This window comes from Rhynchophorus ferrugineus, unplaced genomic scaffold, assembly GCF_030347505.1.
Source record: "Rhynchophorus ferrugineus isolate W39M unplaced genomic scaffold, kcgeb_rfMv2 rfM12, whole genome shotgun sequence".
Classification (NCBI taxonomy): Eukaryota; Metazoa; Arthropoda; class Insecta; order Coleoptera; family Curculionidae; genus Rhynchophorus; species Rhynchophorus ferrugineus.
Window position 1 is genome coordinate 2,096,729 of NW_027472591.1, and position 23,045 is coordinate 2,119,773.

A 23,045-nucleotide genomic window follows, 5' to 3' on the forward strand; every position below is an offset into this window, starting at 1 on the left:
GCCACTACTATTGTATAGTAGATTTACGACGGCAGTTTGCTTTGATACTGAAACAAGCACAAATTATGGTCAAAGTTGAAATGTTTTTGCCTCCACTCCTCTTGAATGTGGCCGATGACAGCTTGCTTTGCCACTTCTGTTGTATAGGACGCATCGATGGCAGATTGTTTTGCTACTGAACCGAAATAAATATATGGTCAAAGTTGAAAGGTTTTTTCCACCACCCCTCTTGAATGTGGCCGATGGCGGCTTGATTTGCAGCTACCGTTGTATAGTAGGTGACCGATGGCAATTTGCTTTGCTAATGAACCAAAAGAAATATGGTCAAAGTTGAAATGTCTTTGCCACCACACCTCTTAAACGTAGCCGATGGCAGCTTGCTTTGCCACTACTGTTGTATAGTACGTGGTCGATGTCAGTTTGCTTAGAACCGAAAAACAATGCTCAAATTGGAAATGCTTTTGCCACAACCCCTATTGAAGGAGGCCGATGTCAACTTGCTGTGACACTACTATTGAATAAAAGGTGGACGACGGCAGTTTGCTTTGATACTGAAACAAACAAAAAGGATGGTCAAAGTTGAATTGTTTTTGCCACCCCTCCTCTTGAACATGACCGATGTCAGCTTGCTTTGTCACTTCTATTGAATAGTAGGTGGGCGACGGCAGTTTGCTTTGCTAATGAACCAAAAAAACTGGTCAAATTTGAAATGTTTTTGCCACCACCCCTCTTGAACGTGACCGATGGCAGCTTTCTTTGCCACTACTGTTGTATAGTACGCGCCGATGGCAGTTTGCTTTTCTACTGAACCAAAAATAAATATGGTCAAAGTTGATATGTTTTTGCCACCACCCCCATTGAACGTGGCCGATGGTAGCTTGTTTTGCCACTAGTATTGAACTGTAGGTAGACGACGACAGTTTGCTTTGATACTGAAACAAACACAAATTATGGGCAAAGCTGAAATGATTTGCCTCCACATATCTTGAACGTGACCGATGACAGCTTGCTTTGCCACTACTATTGTATAGTAGATTTACGACGGCAGATTGCTTTGATACTGAAACAAACACAAATTATGGGCAAAGTTGAAATGATTTGCCTCCACATATCTTGAACGTGGCCGGTGCCAGCGTGCTTTGCGACTACTATTGTATAGTAGGTGGACGATGGCAATTTGTTTTGCTACGGAAATAAAAAAAATAGGGTCAAAGTTGAAATGATTTTGCCACCCCTTCTCTTGAACGTTTCCGATGTCAGCTTGCTTCGCCACTTCTATTGAATTAGAGGTGGGCGACAGCAGTTTGCTTTGCTACTGAACCAAAAAAAAAACAATATGGTCAAAGTTGATATGTTTTTGCCACCACCCCTCCTGAACGGGGCCGATGACAGCTTGATTTTCCACTTCTCTTGTATAGTAGGTGGGCGATGGCAGTTTGCTTATCTACTGAACCAAAAAAAATATGGTCAAAGTTAAAATGTTTTTGCCACCACCCCCCTTGAACGTGGCCTATGGAAGCTTGCTTTGCCACATCTATTGAATAGTAGGTGGCCGATGGCAGTTTGCTTTGCTAATGAACCAAAAAAAATATGGTCAAAGTTGAAATGTTTTTGCCACCACCCCCCTTGAACGTGGCCTATGGCAGCTTGTTTTCCCACTACTATTGAATAGAAGGTGGACGACGGCAGTTTGCTTTGATACTGAAATAAACAAAAAAGATGGTCAAAGTTGAATTGTTTTTGCCACCCCTCCTCTTGAACGTGACCGATGTCAGCTTGCTTTGCCACTTCTATTGAATAGTAGGTGGCCGATGGCAGTTTGCTTTGCTAATGGACCAAAAGAAATATGGTCAAAGTTTAAATGTTTTTGCCACCATCCCTCTAGAACGTGGCCGATGGCAGCTTAATTTGCTACTACCTTTGTATAGTAGGTGGGCGATTGCAGTTTGCTTTGCTAATGAACCAAAAAAATATGGTCAAATTTGAAATGTTTTTCCCACCACCCCTCCTGAAAGCGACCGATGGCAGCTTGATTTGCCACTACTGTTGTATAGTAGGTGGGCGACGGCAGTTTGCTTTTCTACGGATTCGAAAAAACAATATGGACAAAGTTGATATGTTTTTGCCACCACCCCCATTGAACGTTGCCGATGGCAGCTTGTCTTGCCACTAGTATTGAATAGTAGGTAGACGACGGCAGTTTGCTTTGATACTGAAACAAACAAAAATTATGGTCAAAGTTGAAATGTTTTTGCCACCCCTCCTCTTGAATGTGGCCCATGACAGCTTGCTTTGCCACTACTGTTGTATAGGACGCGTCGATGGCAGATTGCTTTGCTACTGAACCGAAATAAATAAATGGTCAAAGTTGAAAGGTTTTTGCCACCACCCCTCTTGAACGTGGCCGATGGCAGCTTGATTTGCTACTACCGTTGTTTAGTAGGTCACCGATGGCAGTTTGCTTTGCTAATGAACCAAAAAAAATATGGTCAAAGTTGAAATGTTTTTGCCACCACACCTCTTGAACGTGGCCGATGGCAGCTTGCTTTGCCACTACTGTTGTATAGTACGTGGTCGATGTCAGTTTGCTTTGAACCGAAAAAAAATGCTCAAATTTGAAATGCTTTTGCCACAACCCCTATTGAAGGAGGCCGATGTCAACTTGCTCTGACACTACTATTGAATAAAAGGTGGACGACGGCAGTTTGCTTTGATACTGAAACAAACAAAAAAGATGGTCAAAGTTGAATTGTTTCTGCCACACTTCCTCTTGAACGTGTCCGATGTCAGATTGCTTTGCAACTTCTATTGAATAATAGGTGGGCGACGGCAGTTTGCTTTGCTACTGAACAAAAAAAAAAACAATATGGTAAAAGTTGATATATTTTTGCCACCACCCCTCCTGAACGGGGCCGATGACAGCTTGATTTTCCACTACTCTTGTATAGTAAGTGGGCGATGGCAGTTTGCTTTTCTAGGGAACCGAAAAAACAATATGGTCAAAGTTGATATGTTTTTGCCACCACCCCTATTGAACGTGGCCGATGTCAGCTTGCTTTGCTACTACTATTGAGTAATAGGTGGGCGACGGCAGTTTGCTTTGCTACTGAATCAAAAAAAAAGTATATGGTCAAAGTTGATATGTTTTTGCCGCCATCCCTCCTGAACTTTGCCGATGGCAGCTTGATTTGCCACTACCGTTGTATATTAGGTGGGCGACGACAATTTGCTTTGCTAATGAACCAAAAAAAAATGGTCAAATTTGAAATGTTTTTGCCACCACCCCTCTTGAACGTGACCGATGGCAGCTTTCTTTGCCACTACTGTTGTATAGTACGGGGCCGATGGCAGTTTGCTTTTCTACTGAACCAAAAAGAAATATGGTCAAAGTTGATATGTTTTGGCCACCACCCCCATTGAACGTGGCCGATGGCAGCTTGTTTTGCCACTAGTATTGAATGGTGGGTAGACGACGTCAGTTTGTTTTGCTACTGAACTAAAAAAAACAATATGGTCAAAGTTGATATATTTTTGCCGCCACCCCTCCTGAACGTGGCCGATTGCAGCTTGAATTCCCACTACTGTTGTATAGTAGGTGGGCGACGACAGTTTGAATTGCTACTGAACCAAAAAAAAGATTAAATTTGAAATGTTGTTGCCACCACACCTCTTGAACGTGGCCGGTGGCAGCTTGCTTTGCTGCTACTATTGTATAGTCGATTTACGACGACAGTTTGCTTTGATACTGAAACAAACAAAAATTATGGTCAAAGTTGAAATGTTTTTGCCAACACTCCTCTTGAACATGTCCGATGACAGCTTGCTTTGCCACTACTGTTGTATAGGACGCGTCGATGGCAGATTGCTTTGCTACTGAACCGAAAAAAAGATATGGTCAAAGTTGAAATGTTTTTGCCACCTTAAACGTGGCCGATGGCAGCTTGATTTGCTACTACCGCTGTATAGTAGGTGGGCGATGGCAGTTTGCTTTGCTAATGAACCAAAAAAATATGGTCATATGTGAAATGATTTTGCCACCACCCCTCTTGAAAGCGACCGATGGCAGCTTGCTTTGCCACCACTATTTTATGATACGTGGGCGACGGCAGTTTGCATTGCTACTGAACCAAAAAAAATATGGTCAAAGTTGAAATGTTTTTGCCACCACACCTCTTGAACATGCCCGATGGCAGCTTGCTTTGCCACTACTGTTGTATACTATGTGGTCGATGTCAGTTTGCTTTGAACCGAAAACAAATGCTCAAATTTGAAATGGTTTTGGCACAACCCCTAATGAAGTAGGCCGATGTCAACTTGCTCTGACACTACTATTGAATAGTAGATGGGCGACGGCAGTTTGCTTTGATACTGAAACAAACAAAAATGATGGTCAAAGTTGAAATGTTTTTGAAAATCCTCCTCTTGAACCTGTCCGATGTCAGCTTGCTTTGCCACTTCTATTGAATAGTAGGTGGGCGACGGTAGTTTGCTTTGCTACTGAACTAAAAAGAAATATGTTCAAAATTGAAATATTTTGCCACCACATCTCTTGAACGTGGCCGGTGGCAGCGCGCTTTGCGACTACTATTGTATAGTAGGTGAACGACGGATATTTGTTTTGCTACTGAGCCAAAAAAAAGATTAAATTTGAAATGTTGTTACCACCACAACTCTTGAACGTGGCCGGTGGCGGCTTGCTTTGCGGCTACTATTGTATAATAGATTTACGACGACAGTTTTCTTTGATACTGAAACAAACAAAATTTATGGTCAAAGTTGAAATGTTTTTGCCAACAATCCTCTTGAACGTGCCCGATGACAGCTCGCTTTGCCACTATAATTGTATAGTATATTTACGACGGCAGTTTGCTTTGATACTAAAACAAACAAAAATTATGGTCAAAGTTTAAATGTTTTTGCCACCACTCCTCTTGAATGTGGCCTATGACAGCTTGCTTTGCCACTACTGTTTTATAGGACGCGTCGATGGCAGATTGCTTTGCTACTGAACCGAAATAAATATATGGTCAAAGTTGAAAGGTTTTTGCCACCACCCCTCTTGAACGTGGCCGATGGCAGCTTGATTTGCTATTACCGTTGTATAGTAGGTGGCCGATGGCAGTTTGCTTTGCTAATGAACCAAAAAAAATATGGTCAAAGTTGAAATGGTTTTGCCACCACACCTCTTCAACTTGGCCGATGGCAGCTTTCTTTGCCACTACTGTTGTATAGTACGTGGTCGATGTCAGTTTGCTTTGAACCGAAAAAAAGTGCTCAAGTTTGAAATGTTTTTGCCACAACCCCTATTGAAGGAGGCCGATGTCAACTTGCTCTGGCACTACTATTGAATAGAAGGTGGACGACGGCAGTTTGCTTTGATACAGAAACAAACAAAAAAGATGGTCAAAGTTGAATTGTTTTTGCCACACTTCCTCTTGAACGTGTCCGATGTCAGCTTGTTTTGCCACTTCTATTGAATAGTAGGTGGGCGACGGCAGTTTGCTTTGCTACTGAACCAAAAAAAATATGGTCAAAATTGAAATGTTTTTGCCACCACCCCCCATGAACGTGGCCGATGGCTGCTTGTTTTGCCACTACTGTTGTATAGTAGGTGGGCGATGGCAGTTTGCTTTTCTACGGAACCGAAAAAACAATATGGTCAAAATTGATATGTTTTTGCCACCACCCCTATTGAACGTGTGTGATGTCAGCTTGCTTTGCCACTACCATTGAATAATAGGTGGGCGACGGCAGTTTGCTTTGCTACTGAACCACAAAATAACAATATGGTCAAAGTTGATATGTTTTTGGTGCCACCTCTCCTGAACGTTGCCGATGGCTGCTTAATTTGCCACTACTGTTGTATAGTAGGAGGGCGACGACAGTTTGCTTTGCTAATGAACTAAAAAAAAATGGTGAAATTTGAAATACTTTTGCCACCACCCCTCTTGAACGTGACCGATGGTAGCTTTCTTTGCCAGTACTGTTGTATAGTGCGGGGCCGATGGCAGTTTGCTTTTCTACTGAGTCAAAGAGAAATATGGTCAAAGTTGATATGTTTTTGCCACCACCCCCATTGAAAGTGGCCGATGGCAGCTTGTTTAGCCACAAGTGTTGAATAGTAGGTAGACGACGGCAGTTTGCTTTGCTACTGAACTAAAAAAAACAATTTGGTCAAAATTGATATGTTTTTGCCGCCACCCCTCTTGAACGTGTCCGATGGCAGCTTGAATTGCCACTATTGTTGTATAGTAGGTAGGCGACCACAGTTTGAATTGTTACTGAGCCAAAAAAAAGATTAAATTTGATATGTTGTTGCCACCACACCTCTTGAACGTAGCCGGTGGTAGCTTGCTTTGCGACTACTATTATATAGTATATTTACGACGACAGTTTGCTTTGATAATGAAACAAATAAAAATTATGGTCAAAGTTGAAATGTTTTTTGCCACCACTCCTCTTGAACGTGGCCGATAACAGCTTGCTTTGCCACTACTATTGTATAGTAGATTTACGACGGCAGTTTGCTTTGATACTGAAACAAACAAAAATTATGGTCAAAGTTGAAATGTTTTTGCCACCTCTCCTCTTAAATGTGGCCCATGACAGCTTGCTTGGCCACTACTGTTGTATAGGACGCGTCGATGGCAGATTGTTTTGCTACTGAACCGAAATAAATATATGGTCAAATTTGAAAGGTTTTTGCCACCACCGCTCTTGAACGTGGCCGATGGCAGCCTGATTTGCTACTACCGTTGTATAGTAGGTGGCCGATGGCAGTTTGCTTTGCTAATGAACCAAAAAAAATATGGTCAAAGTTGAAATGGTTTTGCCACCACACCTCTTCAACTTGGCCGATGGCAGCTTTCTTTGCCACTACTGTTGTATAGTACGTGGTCGATGTCAGTTTGCTTTGAACCGAAAAAAAAATGCTCAAATTTGAAATGCTTTTGCCACAACCCCAATTGAAGGAGGCCGATGTCAACTTGCTCTGACACTACTATTCAATAGTAGGTGGGCGACGGCAGTTAGCTTTGATACTGAAACAAACAAAAAGGATGGTCTAAGTTGAAATGTTTTTGCCACCACTCCTCTTGAATGTGTCCGTTGTCAGCTTGCTTCGCCACTACTATTGAATATTAGGTGGAAGACGGCAGTTTGCTTTGCTATTGAACTAAAAAAAACAATATGGTTAAAGTTGATATGTTTTTGCCACCACCCCTCCTGAACATGGCCGATGGCAGCTTGTTTTGTAACTACTATTGAATAGTAGGTGGACGATGGCAGTTTGTTTTGCTACTGAACCAAAAAAAATATGTTCAAAGTTGAAATGATTTGCCACCACATCTCTTGAACGTGGCCGGTGCCAGCGTGCTTTGCGACTACTATTGTATAGTAGGTGGACGCCGGCAATTTGTTTTGCTACTGAAATAAAAAAAATAGGGTCAAAGTTGAAATGTTTTTGCCACCCCTTCTCTTGAACTTGTCCGATGTCAGCTTGCTTTGCCACTTCTATTGAATAGTAGGTGGGCGATGGCTGTTTGCTTATCTACTGAACCAAAAAAAATATGGTCAAAGTTGATAAGTTTTTGCCACCACCCATATTGAACGCGGCCGATGTCAGCTTGCTTTGCTACTACTATTGAATAATAGGTGGGCGACGGCAGTTTGATTTGCTCCTGAATCAAAAAAAAACAATATGGTCAAAATTGATAAGTTTTTGCCGCCATCCCTACTGAACGTTGCCGATGGCAGCTTGATTTGCCACTACTGTTGTATAGTAGGTGGACGACGACAGTTTGCTTTGCTAATGAACCAAAAAAAATGGTCAAAGTATGAAATGTTTTTGACACCACCCCTATTGAACGCGGCCGATGTCAGCTTGCTTTGCTAGTACTATTGAATAGTAGGTGGCCGATGTCAGTTTGCTTTGCTAACGAACCAAAAGAAATATGGTCAAAGTTTAAATGTTTTTGCCACCATCCCTCTAGAACGTGGCCGATGGCAGCTTAATTTGCTACTACCTTTGAATAGTAGGTGGGGGATTGCAGTTTGCTTTGCTAATGAACCAAAAAAATATGGTCAAATTTGAAATGTTTTTCCCACCACCCCTCCTGAAAGCGGCCTATGGCAGCTTGATTTGCCACTGCTGTTGTATAGTAGTTGGGCGACGGCAGTTTGCTTTTCTACGGATCCGAAAAAACAATATGGTCAAAGTTGATATGCTTTTGCCACCACCCCCATGAAACGTTGCCGATGGCAGCTTGTTTTGCCAATTGTATTGAATAGTAGGTAGACGACTGCAGTTTGCTTTGATACTGAAACAAACAAAAATTATGGTCAAAGTTGAAATGTTTTTGCCACCTCTCCTCTTAAATGTGGCCCATGACAGCTTGCTTGGCCACTACTGTTGTATAGGACGCGTCGATGGCAGATTGTTTTGCTACTGAACCGAAATAAATATATGGTCAAATTTGAAAGGTTTTTGCCACCACCGCTCTTGAACGTGGCCGATGGCAGCCTGATTTGCTACTACCGTTGTATAGTAGGTGGCCGATGGCAGTTTGCTTTGCTAATGAACCAAAAAAAATATGGTCAAAATTGAAATGTTTTTGCCACCACACCTCTTGAACGTGGCCGATGGCAGCTTGCTTTGATCCGAAAAAAATTGCTCAAATTCGAAATGCTTTTGCCACAACCCCTATTGAAGGAGGCCGATGTCAACTTGCTTTGACACTACTATTGAATAAAAGGTGGACGACGGCAGTTTGCTTTGATACTGAAACAAACAAAAAGGATGGTCAAAGTTGAATTGTTTTTGCCACCCCTCCTCTTGAACATGACCGATGTCAGCTTGCTTTGTCACTTCTATTGAATAGTAGGTGGGCGACGGCAGTTTGCTTTGCTAATTAACCAAAAAAAATGGTCAAATTTGAAATGTTTTTGCCACCACCCCTCTTGAACGTGACCGATGGCAGCTTTCTTTGCCACTACTGTTGTATAGTACGGGGCCGATGGCAGTTTGCTTTTCTACTGAACCAAAAAGAAATATGGTCAAAGTTGATATGTTTTGGCCACCACCCCCATTGAACGTGGCCGATGGCAGCTTGTTTTGCCACTAGTATTGAATGGTGGGTAGACGACGTCAGTTTGTTTTGCTACTGAACTAAAAAAAACAATATGGTCAAAGTTGATATATTTTTGCCGCCACCCCTCCTGAACGTGGCCGATTGCAGCTTGAATTGCCACTACTGTTGTATAGTATGTGGACGACGACAGTTTGAATTGCTACTGAGCCAAAAAAAGAGATTAAATTTGAAATGTTGTTGCCACCACACCTCTTGAACGTGGCCGGTGGCAGCTTGCTTTGCGGCTACTATTGTATAGTTGATTTACGACGACAGTTTGCTTTGATACTGAAACAAACAAAAATTATGGTTAAAGTTGAAATGTTTTTGCCAACACTCCTCTTGAACGTGACCGATGACAGCTTGCTTTGCCACTACTATTGTATAGTAGATTTACGACGGCAGTTTGCTTTGATACTGAAACAAGCACAAATTATGGTCAAAGTTGAAATGTTTTTGCCTCCACTCCTCTTGAATGTGGCCGATGACAGCTTGCTTTGCCACTTCTGTTGTATAGGACGCATCGATGGCAGATTGTTTTGCTACTGAACCGAAATAAATATATGGTCAAAGTTGAAAGGTTTTTTCCACCACCCCTCTTGAATGTGGCCGATGGCGGCTTGATTTGCAGCTACCGTTGTATAGTAGGTGACCGATGGCAATTTGCTTTGCTAATGAACCAAAAGAAATATGGTCAAAGTTGAAATGTTTTTGCCACCACACCTCTTAAACGTAGCCGATGGCAGCTTGCTTTGCCACTACTGTTGTATAGTACGTGGTCGATGTCAGTTTGCTTAGAACCGAAAAACAATGCTCAAATTGGAAATGCTTTTGCCACAACCCCTATTGAAGGAGGCCGATGTCAACTTGCTGTGACACTACTATTGAATAAAAGGTGGACGACGGCAGTTTGCTTTGATACTGAAACAAACAAAAAGGATGGTCAAAGTTGAATTGTTTTTGCCACCCCTCCTCTTGAACATGACCGATGTCAGCTTGCTTTGTCACTTCTATTGAATAGTAGGTGGGCGACGGCAGTTTGCTTTGCTAATGAACCAAAAAAACTGGTCAAATTTGAAATGTTTTTGCCACCACCCCTCTTGAACGTGACCGATGGCAGCTTTCTTTGCCACTACTGTTGTATAGTACGCGCCGATGGCAGTTTGCTTTTCTACTGAACCAAAAATAAATATGGTCAAAGTTGATATGTTTTTGCCACCACCCCCATTGAACGTGGCCGATGGTAGCTTGTTTTGCCACTAGTATTGAACTGTAGGTAGACGACGACAGTTTGCTTTGATACTGAAACAAACACAAATTATGGGCAAAGCTGAAATGATTTGCCTCCACATATCTTGAACGTGACCGATGACAGCTTGCTTTGCCACTACTATTGTATAGTAGATTTACGACGGCAGATTGCTTTGATACTGAAACAAACACAAATTATGGGCAAAGTTGAAATGATTTGCCTCCACATATCTTGAACGTGGCCGGTGCCAGCGTGCTTTGCGACTACTATTGTATAGTAGGTGGACGATGGCAATTTGTTTTGCTACGGAAATAAAAAAAATAGGGTCAAAGTTGAAATGATTTTGCCACCCCTTCTCTTGAACGTTTCCGATGTCAGCTTGCTTCGCCACTTCTATTGAATTAGAGGTGGGCGACAGCAGTTTGCTTTGCTACTGAACCAAAAAAAAACAATATGGTCAAAGTTGATATGTTTTTGCCACCACCCTTCCTGAACGGGGCCGATGACAGCTTGATTTTTCACTTCTCTTGTATAGTAGGTGGGCGATGGCAGTTTGCTTATCTACTGAACCAAAAAAAATATGGTCAAAGTTAAAATGTTTTTGCCACCACCCCCCTTGAACGTGGCCTATGGAAGCTTGCTTTGCCACTTCTATTGAATAGTAGGTGGCCGATGGCAGTTTGCTTTGCTAATGAACCAAAAAAAATATGGACAAAGTTGAAATGTTTTTGCCACCACCCCCCTTGAACGTGGCCTATGGCAGCTTGTTTTCCCACTACTATTGAATAGAAGGTGGACGACGGCAGTTTGCTTTGATATTGAAATAAACAAAAAAGATGGTCAAAGTTGAATTGTTTTTGCCACCCCTCCTCTTGAACGTGACCGATGTCAGCTTGCTTTGCCACTTCTATTGAATAGTAGGTGGCCGATGGCAGTTTGCTTTGCTAATGGACCAAAAGAAATATGGTCAAAGTTTAAATGTTTTTGCCACCATCCCTCTAGAACGTGGCCGATGGCAGCTTAATTTGCTACTACCTTTGTATAGTAGGTGGGCGATTGCAGTTTGCTTTGCTAATGAACCAAAAAAATATGGTCAAATTTGAAATGTTTTTCCCACCACCCCTCCTGAAAGCGACCGATGGCAGCTTGATTTGCCACTACTGTTGTATAGTAGGTGGGCGACGGCAGTTTGCTTTTCTACGGATTCGAAAAAACAATATGGACAAAGTGGATATGTTTTTGCCACCACCCCCATTGAACGTTGCCGATGGCAGCTTGTCTTGCCACTAGTATTGAATAGTAGGTAGACGATGGCAGTTTGCTTTGATACTGAAACAAACAAAAATTATGGTCAAAGTTGAAATGTTTTTGCCACCCCTCCTCTTGAATGTGGCCCATGACAGCTTGCTTTGCCACTACTGTTGTATAGGACGCGTCGATGGCAGATTGCTTTGCTACTGAACCGAAATAAATAAATGGTCAAAGTTGAAAGGTTTTTGCCACCACCCCTCTTGAACGTGGCCGATGGCAGCTTGATTTGCTACTACCGTTGTATAGTAGGTCACCGATGGCAGTTTGCTTTGCTAATGAACCAAAAAAAATATGGTAAAAGTTGAAATGTTTTTGCCACCACACCTCTTGAACGTGGCCGATGGCAGCTTGCTTTGCCACTACTGTTGTATAGTACGTGGTCGATGTCAGTTTGCTTTGAACCGAAAAAAAATGCTCAAATTTGAAATGCTTTTGCCACAACCCCTATTGAAGGAGGCCGATGTCAACTTGCTCTGACACTACTATTGAATAAAAGGTGGACGACGGCAGTTTGCTTTGATACTGAAACAAACAAAAAAGATGGTCAAAGTTGAATTGTTTTTGCCACACCTCCTCTTGAACGTGTCCGATGTCAGATTGCTTTGCAACTTCTATTGAATAATAGGTGGGCGACGGCAGTTTGCTTTGCTACTGAACAAAAAAAAAAACAATATGGTAAAAGTTGATATATTTTTGCCACCACCCCTCCTGAACGGGGCCGATGACAGCTTGATTTTCCACTACTCTTGTATAGTAAGTGGGCGATGGCAGTTTGCTTTTCTAGGGAACCGAAAAAACAATATGGTCAAAGTTGATATGTTTTTGCCACCACCCCTATTGAACGTGGCCGATGTCAGCTTGCTTTGCTACTACTATTGAGTAATAGGTGGGCGACGGCAGTTTGCTTTGCTACTGAATCAAAAAAAAAGTATATGGTCAAAGTTGATATGTTTTTGCCGCCATCCCTCCTGAACTTTGCCGATGGCAGCTTGATTTGCCACTACTGTTGTATAGTAGGTGGGCGACGACAGTTTGCTTTGCTAATGAACCAAAAAAAAAAGGTCAAATTTGAAATGTTTTTGCCACCACCCCTCTTGAACGTGACCGATGGCAGCTTTCTTTGCCACTACTGTTGTATAGTACGGGGCCGATGGCAGTTTGCTTTTCTACTGAACCAAAAAGAAATATGGTCAAAGTTGATATGTTTTGGCCACCACCCCCATTGAACGTGGCCGATGGCAGCTTGTTTTGCCACTAGTATTGAATGGTGGGTAGACGACGTCAGTTTGTTTTGCTACTGAACTAAAAAAAACAATATGGTCAAAGTTGATATATTTTTGCCGCCACCCCTCCTGAACGTGGCCGATTGCAGCTTGAATTCCCACTACTGTTGTATAGTAGGTGGGCGACGACAGTTTGAATTGCTACTGAACCAAAAAAAAAGATTAAATTTGAAATGTTGTTGCCACCACACCTCTTGAACGTGGCCGGTGGCAGCTTGCTTTGCTGCTACTATTGTATAGTCGATTTACGACGACAGTTTGCTTTGATACTGAAACAAACAAAAATTATGGTCAAAGTTGAAATGTTTTTGCCAACACTCCTCTTGAACATGTCCGATGACAGCTTGCTTTGCCACTACTGTTGTATAGGACGCGTCGATGGCAGATTGCTTTGCTACTGAACCGAAAAAAAGATATGGTCAAAGTTGAAATGTTTTTGCCACCTTGAACGTGGCCGATGGCAGCTTGTTTTGCTACTACCGCTGTATAGTAGGTGGGCGATGGCAGTTTGCTTTGCTAATGAACCAAAAAAATATGGTCAAATGTGAAATGATTTTGCCACCACCCCTCTTGAAAGCGACCGATGGCAGCTTGCTTTGCCACCACTATTTTATAATACGTGGGCGACGGCAGTTTGCATTGCTACTGAACCAAAAAAAATATGGTCAAAGTTGAAATGTTTTTGCCACCACACCTCTTGAACATGCCCGATGGCAGCTTGCTTTGCCACTACTGTTGTATACTATGTGGTCGATGTCAGTTTGCTTTGAACCGAAAACAAATGCTCAAATTTGAAATGGTTTTGGCACAACCCCTAATGAAGTAGGCCGATGTCAACTTGCTCTGACACTACTATTGAATAGTAGATGGGCGACGGCAGTTTGCTTTGATACTGAAACAAACAAAAATGATGGTCAAAGTTGAAATGTTTTTGAAAATCCTCCTCTTGAACCTGTCCGATGTCAGCTTGCTTTGCCACTTCTATTGAATAGTAGGTGGGCGACGGTAGTTTGCTTTGCTACTGAACTAAAAAGAAATATGTTCAAAATTGAAATATTTTGCCACCACATCTCTTGAACGTGGCCGGTGGCAGCGCGCTTTGCGACTACTATTGTATAGTAGGTGAACGACGGAAATTTGTTTTGCTACTGAGCCAAAAAATAGATTAAATTTGAAATGTTGTTACCACCACAACTCTTGAACGTGGCCGGTGGCAGCTTGCTTTGCGGCTACTATTGTATAATAGATTTACGACGACAGTTTTCTTTGATACTGAAACAAACAAAATTTATGGTCAAAGTTGAAATGTTTTTGCCAACAATCCTCTTGAACGTGCCCGATGACAGCTCGCTTTGCCACTATAATTGTATAGTATATTTACGACGGCAGTTTGCTTTGATACTAAAACAAACAAAAATTATGGTCAAAGTTTAAATGTTTTTGCCACCACTCCTCTTGAATGTGGCCTATGACAGCTTGCTTTGCCACTATTGTTTTATAGGACGCGTCGATGGCAGATTGCTTTGCTACTGAACCGAAATAAATATATGGTCAAAGTTGAAAGGTTTTTGCCACCACCCCTCTTGAACGTGGCCGATGGCAGCTTGATTTGCTATTACCGTTGTATAGTAGGTGGCCGATGGCAGTTTGCTTTGCTAATGAACCAAAAAAAATATGGTCAAAGTTGAAATGGTTTTGCCACCACACCTCTTCAACTTGGCCGATGGCAGCTTTCTTTGCCACTACTGTTGTATAGTACGTGGTCGATGTCAGTTTGCTTTGAACCGAAAAAAAATGCTCAAGTTTGAAATTATTTTGCCACAACCCCTATTGAAGGAGGCCGATGTCAACTTGCTCTGGCACTACTATTGAATAGAAGGTGGACGACGGCAGTTTGCTTTGATACAGAAACAAACAAAAAAGATGGTCAAAGTTGAATTGTTTTTGCCACCCTTCCTCTTGAACGTGTCCGATGTCAGCTTGTTTTGCCACTACTGTTGTATAGTAGGTGGGCGATGGCAGTTTGCTTTTCTACGGAACCGAAAAAACAATATGGTCAAAATTGATATGTTTTTGCCACCACCCCTATTGAACGTGTGTGATGTCAGCTTGCTTTGCCACTACCATTGAATAATAGGTGGGCGACGGCAGTTTGCTTTGCTACTGAACCACAAAATAACAATATGGTCAAAGTTGATATGTTTTTGGTGCCACCTCTCCTGAACGTTGCCGATGGCTGCTTAATTTGCCACTACTGTTGTATAGTAGGAGGGCGACGACAGTTTGCTTTGCTAATGAACTCAAAAAAATGGTGAAATTTGAAATATTTTTGCCACCACCCCTCTTGAACCTGACCGATGGTAGCTTTCTTTGCCAGTACTGTTGTATAGTGCGGGGCCGATGGCAGTTTGCTTTTCTACTGAGCCAAAGAGAAATATGGTCAAAGTTGATATGTTTTTGCCACCACCCCCATTGAAAGTGGCCGATGGCAGCTTGTTTTGCCACAAGTGTTGAATAGTAGGTAGACGACGGCAGTTTGCTTTGCTACTGAACTAAAAAAAACAATTTGGTCAAAATTGATATATTTTTGCCGCCACCCCTCTTGAACGTGGCCGATGGCAGCTTGAATTGCCACTATTGTTGTATAGTAGGTGGGCGACCACAGTTTGAATTGTTACTGAGCCAAAAAAAAGATTAAATTTGATATGATGTTGCCACCACACCTCTTGAACGTTTCCGGTGGTAGCTTGCTTTGCGACTACTATTATATAGTATATTTACGACGACAGTTTGCTTTGATAATGAAACAAATAAAAATTATGGTCAAAGTTGAAATGTTTTTGCCACCACTCCTCTTGAACGTGGCCGATGACAGCTTGCTTTCCCATTACTATTGTATAGTAGATTTACGACGGCAGTTTGCTTTGATACTGAAAGAAACAAAAATTATGGTCAAAGTTGAAATGTTTCTGCCACCACTCCCTTGAATGTGGCCGATGACAGCTTACTTTGCCACTACTGTTGTATAGGACGCGTCGATGGCAGATTGCTTTGCTACTGAACCGAAAAAAATATATGGTCAAAGTTGAAATGTTTTTGCCACCTTGAACGTGGCCGATGGCAGCTTAATTTGCTACTACCGCTGTATAGTATTTGGGCGATGGCAGTTTGCTTTGCTAATGAACCAAAAATATATGGTCAAATTTGAAATGTTTTTGCCACCACCCATCTTGAAAGCGGCCGATGGCAGCTTGAATTGCCACGACTCATCGGTGATAGAGGACGAACCGCAATTACGCCCCACGTTTAAATGTCCTTCCTATTGTATACCTTATGACCAAACTTCGGGGACCGAGGGCGTTACGCAAATACGCCCCCACGTTTAAAGGTTCTACCTATTGTATACCGGATGACGACCTTTTGATGGTAGAGGGCGTGACGCAAATGCGGCACACGTTTAGCGGCTCGACCTACTCTATAACGGATGACGACCTTTCGATGGTAGAGTGCGTGCCGCAAATAAGCCCCACGTTTTAAAGTTCGGCCTATTTTATACCGGGTGACGACGCTTCGGGGATAGAATGCGTGGCGCAAATACGCCAGTTTAACGGTTCTGCCTATTGCATACCCGATGACGACTTTTCGATGGTAGTGGACGTGCCGCAAATCCGCCCGTTTAACTCTTCGACCTATTGAATACCGAATGACGACCTTCCTGGTGTAGAATGCGTGCTGCCAATACGCCCTTCGTTTAAAATTTCTGCCTATTTTATACCGGATAACGAACCTACCGGGATAGAGAGCGTGAGGCAAATACGCCCCACGTTTAACTGTTTGTCCTCTTGTATACCGGATGACGACTTTTCGGCGATAAAGCTAGTGGCGCAAATAGGTCATACGTATAAAGGTTCTGCATATTGTATACCGGATGACGACCATTCGGGGCCTATTGCACACCATATGACGACACTTTGCGGATCGAGGACGTGATGCAATTATGCCCCACGTTTAACGGTTCGGCCTATTGTATAGTAGATGACGACACTTCGGGGTTAGAATGCGTGCTGCCAATACGCCCCACGTTTAAAAGTTCTGAATATTGTGTACCTTATGACGACCCATAGAGGACGTGCCGCAATTAGCCCCACGTTTAAAAATTCTGCCTATTGTATACCAGATGACGACACTTCGGGTATCGAGGACATGACGCAAATTCGCCAAACCTTTAGTGGTTCGGCCTATTGTACACCAGATGACGAACCTCCTGGGATAGAGTGCGTGTCGCAAACATGTCCCACATTTAACTGTTTGACCTAATGTAAACCGGATGACGGCACATCGGGGAGATAGGACGAGCCGCAATTACGACCCACGTTTAAATGTTCTATCTAATGTATACCGGACGACGACACTTCGGGGACCGAGGACGTGACCCAAATATGAACCACGTTTAAAGGTTCTGCCTATTGTATACCCGATGACGAATCATCCGTAATAGAGGACGAGCCGCAATTATGCCCAACGTTTAAATGTTCTTCCTATTGTATACCTTATGACCAAACTTCGGGGACCGAGGACTGCCTATTGTATACTGGATGACGACACAACGGTAATAGAGGACGAGCCGCAATTACGCCCCACGTTTAAATGTTCTGCGTATTGTAAATCGGATGACGACTTACGACGACTATAAGTGATAGAGGACGTGCCGCAATTACGCCCCACGTTTAAAAGTTCTGCCTATTGTATACCGGATGACGTCACATCGGGGATAAAGGACGTGCGGCAAATATGCCCCAAGTTTAAGGATTCGGCCAATTGTATACCGGATGAAGACTCTTCGGGGATAGAGCGCGTGTCGCAAATAAGCCCCAAGTTTAAGGATTCGGCCTATTGTATACCGAATGAAGACTCTTCGGGGATAGAGCTCGTGTCGCAAATATGCCCCACGTTAAAATATTTTACCCATTTTCTACCGGATGACGTCACATCGGGCATAAAGGGCGTGCCGCAAATTTGCCCCAAATTTAAGGATTCGGCCAATTGTATACCGAATGAAAACTCTTCGGGGATAGTGTGCGTGCCGCAAATAAGCCCCACGTTTAAAGCTTCTGCCTACTTTATATCAGATGACGATTATTCCGTGATAGAGGGCGTGTCGCAAATGCAGCCTACGTTTAAGTGTTCGGCCTATTGTATAAGGGATAACGGCCCTTCGGTGATAGAGGACGTGCCGCGAATACGCTCCACGATTAAGGTTTCGGCCTATTGAATATGGGATGACGACCCTTGGGAGATAGAGGACGTGCCGCAATTACGCCCCACGTTCAAAAGTTTTACCTATTTTATACGCCCCACCTTTAAAGGTTCTGCCTAATGTATACCGTATGACGACCCATGGGTCATAGAAGATGTGCCGCAATTACGACCCACGTATAAAATTTCAGCCTATTGCATATCGAATGACGGCATTTTCGGGGTTCGAAGACATGACGCAAATACGCCCCACGTTTAAATGTTCTGCCTATTGTATACCGGATGACGACACTTCGGGTACCGAGGACGTGACGCAAATACGCACCACGTCTAAGTGTTCGCACTATTGTATACCGGATGACGACCCTTCCGGGATAGAATGCGTGCTGCCAATACACCAAACGTTTAAAAGTTCTTCCTCTTGTATACCATATTACGACAATTCGGGAACCGAGGATGTGACGCAAATACGCCCCACGTTTAATGTTTCTGCCTATTTTATATCAGAGGACCACCATTCCGTCATAGAGGGTGTGCGGCAATTACGCCCCACGTTTAAATGTTCTGCCTATTGTATACCGGATGATGACTCATCGGTAATAGAGGACGAGCCACAATTACGCCCCACGTTTATATGTTCTGCCTATTGTATACCGGATGACGACTCATCGGTGATAGAGGACGAGCCGCAATTACGCTCCACGTTTAAATGTTCTGTCTATTGTATACCGGACGACGACACTTCGGGGACCGAGGACGTGACCCAAATACGAACCACGTTTAGAGGTTCTGCCTATTGTATACCGGAAGACGAATTATCGGTAATAGAGGACGAGCCGCATTTACACCCCACGTTTAAAAGTTCTGCCTATGGTATACCGGATGACGACTCATCGGTGATAGAGGACGAGCCGCAATTACGTCCTACGCTTAAAAGTTCTGCCTATTGTATAACGGATAACGATACTTCGGTGATCGAGGACGTGTCACAAATATGCCCCACGTTTAACTGCTTGGCCTGTTGTGTACCGGATGACGACCCATCGGCGATAGTGGACGACCCGCAATTCCGCACCACATTCAAAAGTTCTACCTATTTTACCTACCTGTTTTATACCAGATGACGACACTTCGGGAACCGAGTACGTGACCCAAATACGCCCCACGTTTAAACGTTCTGCCTATTGTATACCGGATGACGACCCATCGGTGATAGAGGACGTGCCGCAATTACGCCCCACATTTAAAGGTCCTGCCCATTGTTTACCAGACGACGCCCCACGTTTAAAGTTTCGGCCTATTTTATATCAGATGGCGACCATTCCGTGATAGAGGTCGTGCAGCAAATACGGCCCATTTTTGAAAGTTCTGCCTATTGTAGATGACGACACTTCGGGAATCAAGGACGTGACACAAATACACACCGCATTTAACAGTTCGCATTATTGTATACCGGATGACGACCCTCCAAGGACAGAGGGCGTGCCACGAATACGCCCCACGTTAAACTGTTCGCCTTGTTGTATACCAGATGACGATTCTTCGGAGATAAAGTGCATGTCGCAGATACGCCCCACATTTAACTATTTTACCTATTTTCTACCGGATGTTGACACATCGGGGATAAAGGACGTGCCGCAAATACGCCCCACATTTAACGGTTCGACCTATTGTATACCGGATGACGACTCTTCGGGGATAGACTGCCTGTCGCAAGTATGCCCCACGTTTAACTATTTTACCTATTTTCTACCGGATGACGAAATATCGGGGATAGAATTCGTGCAGCAAACACGTCCCACGTTTAAAGTTTCTGCCTATTTTATATCAGATGACGACCCTTCCGTGATAGAGAGTGTGCCCTAAAAACGGCCCAAGTTTAACGGTTCGGCCTATTTTATACCGGATCTCCATCCTTCGGGGATAGAGTCCATATCGCAAATAAGTTCCACGTTTAAGCGATCTGCCTTTTGTATACCGGATAACGACATTTCGATGATAGAGGTCGTTCCGCAATTGCGCCTCAAGTTTGAAGTTTCTGCCTATTGTACACCAGATGACGACCCTCCCGTGATAGAGGGTGTGCCGCAAAAACGGCCCAACTTTAACTGTTCGGCCTATTGTATACCGGAGGGCCATCCTTCGGGGATAGAGTGCATGCCGCATATATGTCCCACGTTTAACGGTTCTACCCATTGTATACCGGATGACGAACTTTCGATGATAGAATGCATGCCGCAAATACGAAACTCGTTTAAAAGTTGGGCCTAATGTATACCGGAAGATGACACTTCGTGAATAGAGTGTGTGTCGCAAATGCGCCCCACGTTTAACGGTTCGACCTATTGTATAGCAGATGACGACTCTTATTGGATAGAATGCGCGTCGCAAATACTACCAGTTTTAACGGTTCGGCCTATTTTATACCAGGTGACGGCCCTTCCGCAGTAGAAAACGTGCTGCCAATACGCCCCACGTTTAAAAGTTCTTCCTCCTGTATAACGGATGTCGACAGTTCGGGGATCGAGTATGTGACGCAAATACGCCCCACGTTTAGCGGTTCGGTCTATTGTATACCGTATGACCATTCTTCAGGGATAGAGGATATGCCGCAAATACGCCCCATGTTTAACGGTTCGGCCTTTTGTATACCGGATAACGACCCTTCGTTGTTAGAATGCGTGCTGCTAATACGACCCATGCCTAAATGGTCTGCCTATTGTATACCGGATGACGACCCTACGGGGATAGAGTGCGTGACGCAAATACGCCCCACCTTTAACGGTTCGGCCTATTGTATACCGTATGACCATTCTTCAGAGATAGAGGATATGCCGCAAATACGCCCCATGTTTAACGGTTCGGCCTTTTGTATACCGGATAACGACCCTTCGTTGTTAGAATGCGTGCTGCTAATACGACACATGCCTAAATGGTCTGCCTATTGTATACCGGATGGCGACACTTCGGGTATCTAGGACGTGACGCAAATACGCTCCCCCTATAACGTTTCGGTCTATTGTATACCAGATGACGACCCTCCGGGTATAGAGTGTGTGTTGCAAATATGCCCCACGTTTAACTATTTTACCTATTGTAAACCAGATGATTACTCTTCTGGGATAAAGTGCGTGACGCAAATAAGCCCCATCTTTAACTGTTCGGCCTATTTTATAACGAATGACAAACCTTCAGGGATGGATGTCGTGCCAAAAATACGCCCCACGTTTAACGGTTCGGCATTTTTTATACCAGATGATGACCCTTCGGGGTTAGAATGAGTGTGTCAATACGCCCCACGTTCGAAAGTTGTGCCTATTGTATACCGTATGACGCCCATGGGTGATAGAAGACGTGCCGCAATTACGCCGCACGTATAAAATTTCTGCCTATTGTATATCGATTGACGGGATTTCGGGGTTGGAGGACGTCACGCAAATACGCTCCACGTTTAGCGGTTCGGCCTATTGTATGACCATTCTTCAGGGATAGAGGATATGCCGCAAATACGCCCCATGTTTAACGGTTCGGCCTTTTGTATACCGGATAACGACCCTTCGTTGTTAGAATGCGTGCTGCTAATACGCCCCACGCCTAAAAGTTCTGCCTATTGTATACCGGATGACGACACATCTGGGATAAACTGCGTGTCGCAAGTATGCCCCACGTTTAACTATTTTACCTATTTTCTACCGGGTGACGAAACATCGAGGATAGAATTCGTGCAGCAAACACGTCCCAGGTTTAAAGTTTCTGCCTATTGTATACCAGATGACGACCCCTCCGTGAGAGAGGGTGTGCTCCATATACGGCCCACGTTCAACGGTACGGCGTATAGTATACCGGATGGCGAAATTTCGGGGATAGAGTGCATGTCTCAAATATGCAATACGTTTAACGGTTCTACATATTGTAACCAGATGACGACGCTACTGGGATAGAGTGCGTGTCGCAAATATGCCCCATGTTTAACTGTTTGGCCTAATGTAAACCGGATAACAATCCATCCGTGATAGAGAACATGACACAAATACGCCCCATGTTTAAAGGTCCTGCCTATTGTATACCAGACGCCGATACTATGGGAATAGAAGACGTACCGCAAATACGCCCCACGTTTAAAGTTTCTGCCTATTGTATACCAGATGACAACCATTCCGTGATAGAAGGCGTGCCGCATATAGGGCCCACGTTTAGGGGTTCGTCCTATTGTAAAAGGAATACGACACTTCGGTGATAGAGGACGTATCGCAAATACGCCCCACACTTAAAATTTCTGCCTATTTTATACCGGATGACGACCTTTCTGGTATAGAATGCGTGCTGCCAGTACGCACCTCGTGTAAAAGTTCTGCCTATTTTATACCGGATGACGACCCTACGGGGATAGAGTGCTTGAGGCAAATATGCCTCACGTTTAACTGTTTAGCCTATTGTACACCAGATGACGACCCTCCTGGGATAGAGTGCGTGTCGCAAATATGCCTCACGTTTAACTGTTTGGCCTAATGTAAACCGGATGACGGCACATCGAGGAGGGAGGACCTGCCGCAATTACGCCCATGTTTAAAAGTTCTGCCTATTGTATACCGGATGACGACCCTTCGGTGTTAGAATACGTGCTGCCAATTCGAACCACGTTTAAAAGTTCTGCATATTGTATACCTTATGACGACCCATGGATGATAGAGAAAGTGCCGCAATTGTGCCCCACGTTTAAAATCTCTGACTATTGTATACCGAAGAAACGCAAGAGGAAGTAAAGCTACGCGATCTACATTTACAAAATTTTAAAGCAAGTTCATCCCGATACGG